The following is a 6016-nucleotide window of genomic DNA, read 5'->3' as shown; positions in this document are numbered from 1 at the left end:
ACATGACGGTTTATGTCTGCACTAATCATGTTGCATATCATTTAGAAAATACGTTGTCAGCCCCTGTTGCACTACAGGTAAACTGCCTCAAATTATGGCTTCTTTCTCATACCACTGGCTGCTATTTTGACAAAGTTTTGAACAAGAGTATCTGATATATATAATATACTGTATATATATACTGAAAAGTTCTAGTGACTTTTAGGGTTAACATTTCAGAAACAAAACTTTTCTTCAGTGGACTATATTAGTTCAATGAGATGAGAAAAAAATTAAAGATGGCTGTGTGTCCTATAGTGGAACGCATACATTTTTCTCACCTCCTTACTTCAGTCTACCAAAGGGCAGTTGGAAGGACCCTGAGAGGGAGGCCAGCAGGGCTAAAGATGAGGTAGCGAGCAGCAGGGCAATGGGCAGGTGGTGGGGCTCAAACAGAGACGCTTGATTGGTAAACAGTTGGCAGGGTCAGAATGATGGAAGGCAGGCATGCTCATCGGTGTCAGTAGGGCAGGTGCTGGGACTCAAAAGAATCAGGGCCCAACAGGATATTTACCAGTATTCCAGTGGGCCAGTCCCACCTTGTTTATTAGGTACAAAAAGGCATATGATGCATCTTGACCCTGCCTGCCCCTCCCCTTTCCCCAGTCCATTTGTCCCTTTTCAACTCAAATTAACTATGAAATTATATCCCAACAACCAAATAATATAACTAAATAAATAAATAAATAAAATAATGGTGTAAAAACATTTTTCCTACAGATATAGGCTATGATAATATATTTACAATATGTTAAATATAGAGATGTTTTCTTGAGTTTTCTGTTTGTTAAATTGTGCCCTGTTTGCTAGTAAATGTTATGATCACACAGAGCAATGCAGTGGACAGAACACACAGGCAGACAATGTGAATGTAGGCTTGGGGGGAGGTGGTTAATATCTAACCTTTGAGCTGACGGTAACTAGTACCAGAGATATGGCCTGTGCTTACTGAAATAGCCATGATCCCCTGGTCTGCCACCCTCGACCAACAGCCCTGGGAGCAGAAAAATAACAAAATGGTTATCCCAGATGAAAGGTGTGCTAGAGGCCCCCTATCCTGGTGGGCCCTGGGCAAATGCCCCTTTCGCCCATTTATTAAAACAGCCCTAACTAGTACACATGCTTTCTCCAAAACAATGTAAAAATATTACAAATGGAAAATAATGTTTTATTATATTTTTTAATGGTGGCGTGATATCCACGTGTTATTCATTCAGTGAATGCTACAATAAGTGCTACAATAAGTGGGTTTCATACAAAATTTCTTTCTTTCGGATCGCAACCACGATATTTTCGTACAACCGTGACACACATTTTCATGCAATTTACGCACATTAGAAATTATGGTGGTTACTACAAAATTTTTCCAATCGTGCTTTTAACAATTCAAAATTTGTGGTTTCATGAATGGACCCCTAACTCTTGCAAAACCCAAGAACGTAGATAAAGAGTTGCATGAGCATGTTTTTCCTTTCAGTTTTATTAATTGGAATTCCACATGTGACGGGCAGTTTTCTGGCATCTACGGACCATTGGAGTTAAATGACTTGGCCCCATATAATGAAGGTAAACCAGTCAAATTAACTACATATGAGTACGGTCACTCTGGTGTGCATAATTTTTATTTTAGGGCAGTTATGATGCACTTATTTCTTTAACAAACCTATATATATTATGAACACATTTTTATATAGGGCATACAGAATTAATTGTAACCTCTGCAAATTCTCCAATTTTTCCTAAGGAACAAACCCTACCCTGATTTTTTCACCATGATATTTTTATTTTGCAGCACTGAAATAAAAATTACTTTTGCAACATGACATTGACTGTAGTCCTGTGCTAGCATACATATTCCTCTGTACAAGACAAAATGCCACTGGGAAATCTGAGGATATAGTCATTTTTTCATAGTCTATCCTCAGCAGTACTTAAATATAATGGGGTCATTTACAAACAGTGCACTGGTTAAATAATATAAACAAGAGAAATTGTATTATCAGTTGAGAGATACAAACTAAAACACGTGTATGTAATAAACATGCACACTAATACATGTCTGTCATGGTTATTAAAAAAAATGTTTTTAATCTATTTCACAGAAAACAAGAATTATCACAGTGGTTATTCATGTCCTGAAGTTCAGAACCCAGCTTTTATTGAGCACCAGTGCCAGCCTACATGGGATATGAGTGCCCCTGTGCCACCAGCTCCTCCCCAGGACCCCCCCCCCCCATGCCCAGCACCTGGGAGCTAGCAAGCTATGTGAGTCATTCTGTAGCAAATAAGATTTAGTTGCATAATTACAAGGCATGCATAGAGTATTGTTTGTAAGCCGTCTCATGGTTGGATAATACATTAATCTAGTAACAAACAGCAGTTTCAGTGTGTTTGGACTAAGTTAGGTAAATAGCAACAAGAATGCATTAAATGGGAAATGATAGTATGGGAAATGTAGTTCCCTAGACCAGTGCTGTCCAACTGGCGGCCCGCGGGCCGCATGCGGCCCGCGACCCCCCTCTGTGTGGCCCCCCACCTGTCTGGCTGCTTTGATGGCTTACTCTTGTGTAAGCTTTAAATGGTATCAGTACTGAGATTAACTGCCCCCCTGCATGGTTCTCACCTCAGATTCAGGCTGTAATCAGGCTGTATTGTTTAAATATGTAATCCCCTGTGTTGTTCACACCTTTTAATCTCTGCATTGTTCCCCCCCTGCAGTGTTCACACCTCAGGCTCAGGCTGTAATCACCCCCATTATTCCCCTGTTCCCACCTCAGGAGCAGTAGAAACCCACAAATAATCCCTGCACACTACAAAAAGAACATATACTGAGGTGCTACTGCAATTAAAAAGTTTTTTAATATATAGTTATTGTGCAGACTGTAGGAGCAGTGCCAGCATTGTGTCACTGTAGGCTGCCTGTGTGTGCCATACACACAGGCATCATAGGGCAAGCAGAGTATGGCACACACAGGCAGGGTAGGGAAGGCAGAGTATGGCACACACAGGCAGAGTATGGCACACACAGGCCAAGTATGGCACAAACCAGCCAAGAATGGCAAACACAGTGAAAGTATGGCACATGCAGGCAGGGTAGGGAAGGTAGAGTATGGCACACACAGGCAGGGTAGGGCAGGCAGAGTATGGCACACACAGGCCAAGTATGGCACAAACCAGCCAAGTATGGCACACAGGCAGGGTAGGGAAGGCAGAGTATGGCACACACAGGCAGGGTAGGGAAGGCAGAGTATGGCACACAGAGGCAGGGTAGGGAAGGCAGAGTATGGCACACACAGGCTGGGTAGGGAAGGCAGAGTATGGCACACAGGCAGGGTAGGGCAGGCAGAGTATGGCAGGTTTTTGCTGTACTACAACCATTAATATGGGTATGGTCATGTGATAACATGGGTGTGGTTTCAAGTGGGTGCGGTTTCAAAAAGGGGAGTGGTCAAAACTGGCTTCCATTATCGGCCCTCCACCACGTAGGTCGGAAAAATTCCGGCCCTCGGTACAACAGAAGTTGGACAGCACTGCCCTAGACAATACAACAATCATACTCTTGGGGGGACATTTACTAATGCACGAACTGTCCGAATCCGTCCGAATGCATTTTTTACGTAATGATCGGTATTTTGCGATTTTTCGGAAAATTGTCGCGACTTTTTCGTAGCCGTTACGACTGTTTCGCAAAATGTTGCAACTTTTTCGTAGCGTTACGACTTGCGCAAAAAGTCGCGACTTTTTCGCAGCTTTCGCGCCGAGTACGAAAGATTCGGATTCATTCAAGCTTCAGTATGGTGACTTTTCTTGGGCCAGGTTGGAGCTGCAGAGTGCCATTGATTCCTATGGGAGACTTTCCTTGGGCCAGGTTGGAGCTGCAGAGTGCCATTGAGTCCTATGGGAGACTTTCCTTGGGCCAGGTTGGAGCTGCAGAGTGCCATTGAGCCCTATGGGAGACTTTCCTTGGGCCAGGTTGGAGCTGCAGAGTGCCATTGATTCCTATGGGAGACTTTCCTTGGGCCGGGTTGGAGCTGCAGAGTGCCATTGAGCCCTATGGGAGACTTTCCTTGGGCCGGGTTGGAGCTGCAGAGTGCCATTGAGCCCTATGGGAGACTTTCCTTGGGCCAGGTTGGAGCTGCAGTGTGCCATTGAGCCCTATGGGAGACTTTCCTTGGGCCAGGTTGGAGCTGCAGAGTGCCATTGAGCCCTATGGGAGACTTTCCTTGGGCCAAGTTGGAGCTGCAGAGTGCCATTGAGCCCTATAAGAGACTTTCCTTGGGCCAGGTTGGAGCTGCAGAGTGCCATTGAGCCCTATGGGAGACTTTCCTTGGGCCAGGTTGGAGCTGCAGAGTGCCATTGAGCCCTATGGGAGACTTTCCTTGGGCCAGGTTGGAGCTGCAGAGTGCCATTGAGCCCTATGGGAGACTTTCCTTGGGCCGGGTTGGAGCTGCAGAGTGCCATTGAGCCCTATGGGAGACTTTCCTTGGGCCGGGTTGGAGCTGCAGAGTGCCATTGAGCCCTATGGGAGGCTTTCCTTGGGCCAGGTTGGAGCTGCAGAGTGCCATTGAGCCCTATGGGAGGCTTTCCTTGGGCCAGGTTGGAGCTGCAGAGTGCCATTGAGCCCTATGGGAGACTTTCCTTGGGCCAGGTTGGAGCTGCAGAGTGCCATTGAGCCCTATGGGAGACTTTCCTTGGGCCGGGTTGGAGCTGCAGAGTGCCATTGAGCCCTATGGGAGACTTTCCTTGGGCCAGGTTGGAGCTGCAGAGTGCCATTGAATCCTATGGGAGGCTTCCAAAATCATGCTAAGTCTGAAAGTTTTGCCCACAGTTTACGAGCGCTCAATACGAAAAAGTCGTGACAAGATACAAGCATATTGTAACGGCTACGAAAAAGTTGCGACTTTTCGCGCAAGTCGTAATGGTTATGAAAAAGTCGCGTCAATTTACAAAAAGTCGTAACGGCGATGAAAAAATCGCAAAAATACGAAAAAGTCGCAAAATGTTCATTTTCCAATCGGAATTTTTCCAATTCGTATTCGAATTCGTGTCTTAGTAAATCAGCCCCTTGGTGTCAGTGAAAGGCATATTGTTTGTACATATCGGGTGCATAAATTCAGTGCTGCTCCAGAAGTTTTGAGCTGCACAAACCTGTGTTGTAGGTTAGGCCCGTGCTACTGGATGTGGCCCTCCAAGGGATTTGTTTGCTTTATTATTATGTAATGCAATCTTCAGTATAATATGTATTATGAAAAACAACCGACCTATTAACATGAAAAGTTGTAGCTCAGTAGACTGGAAATTCCCAATATACAGGATAACAATAGATGCTTCTGAGCCATGCACTGCTGCACATTCACACAATTAAGTGCAGACTGAGCCTTATAGTCACCCTATATAGTAAGACAGAACTGTTATTCTCTGTGTTTGCCATGTTACGGAATCAGGTATCTTTTACTATGTACTAATTCTGCCCTTGCTTTATAGCCGTACCTCTCCAGCACCAGAAGTTTGTCCCCCACGTCAGGACTTTTTGGCTCTATTTGGGCCCCTCGGAACGATGCCTTTGATGGCTGCTGCCGGTCAGTGGCTCTCCTCCCCATTCTGAGCACGTTGGGAATCACTCAGTTATGTGCAAGCCGGAGTACTTGCCTAGATTTAACCCCTTCCATGCCTACATGAACCTGGACGTATGGACAGGAACCGCTAACAGAAATGCACCTTTCCCAATTTCGAGAGACTCTGGAAGTTACTGTGGAAACTTGTGAACTGAATTTGATCCAAGAAAATGTGAATATTAATGCTTGCAGTTTTGATCACTAGAGTGAGCAAGTTATTGTAATCGAATACAATATTGGTGAATATTCTGGCACTTTTTATATCAATACTTTTTTTACTGAACGTTTCTAATTTTTTTATTTGGTGCAGTGCCAAAAAAATTGCATTTCTGTCTGCATTTTCTGTCGCATAAACCTAGAAT

The 6016-nt window shown here is 44.5% G+C and overlaps 1 long non-coding RNA gene across 1 annotated transcript; it reads left to right on the top strand.

The window, feature by feature from the left end:
- The first annotated feature begins 2176 nt into the window (after positions 1-2176).
- Positions 2177-5784, top strand: LOC116408299. Its single transcript, XR_004220857.1, has 2 exons — positions 2177-2304; positions 5524-5784. It is a non-coding gene; the product is annotated as an uncharacterized LOC116408299 (long non-coding RNA).
- Positions 5785-6016: the final 232 nt, after the last annotated feature.

Source organism: Xenopus tropicalis, chromosome 1, assembly GCF_000004195.4.
Source record: "Xenopus tropicalis strain Nigerian chromosome 1, UCB_Xtro_10.0, whole genome shotgun sequence".
Taxonomy (NCBI): Eukaryota; Metazoa; Chordata; class Amphibia; order Anura; family Pipidae; genus Xenopus; species Xenopus tropicalis.
Note: the sequence above shows the minus strand (reverse complement) of the source record. Positions and strands in the feature narration are given on the sequence as shown.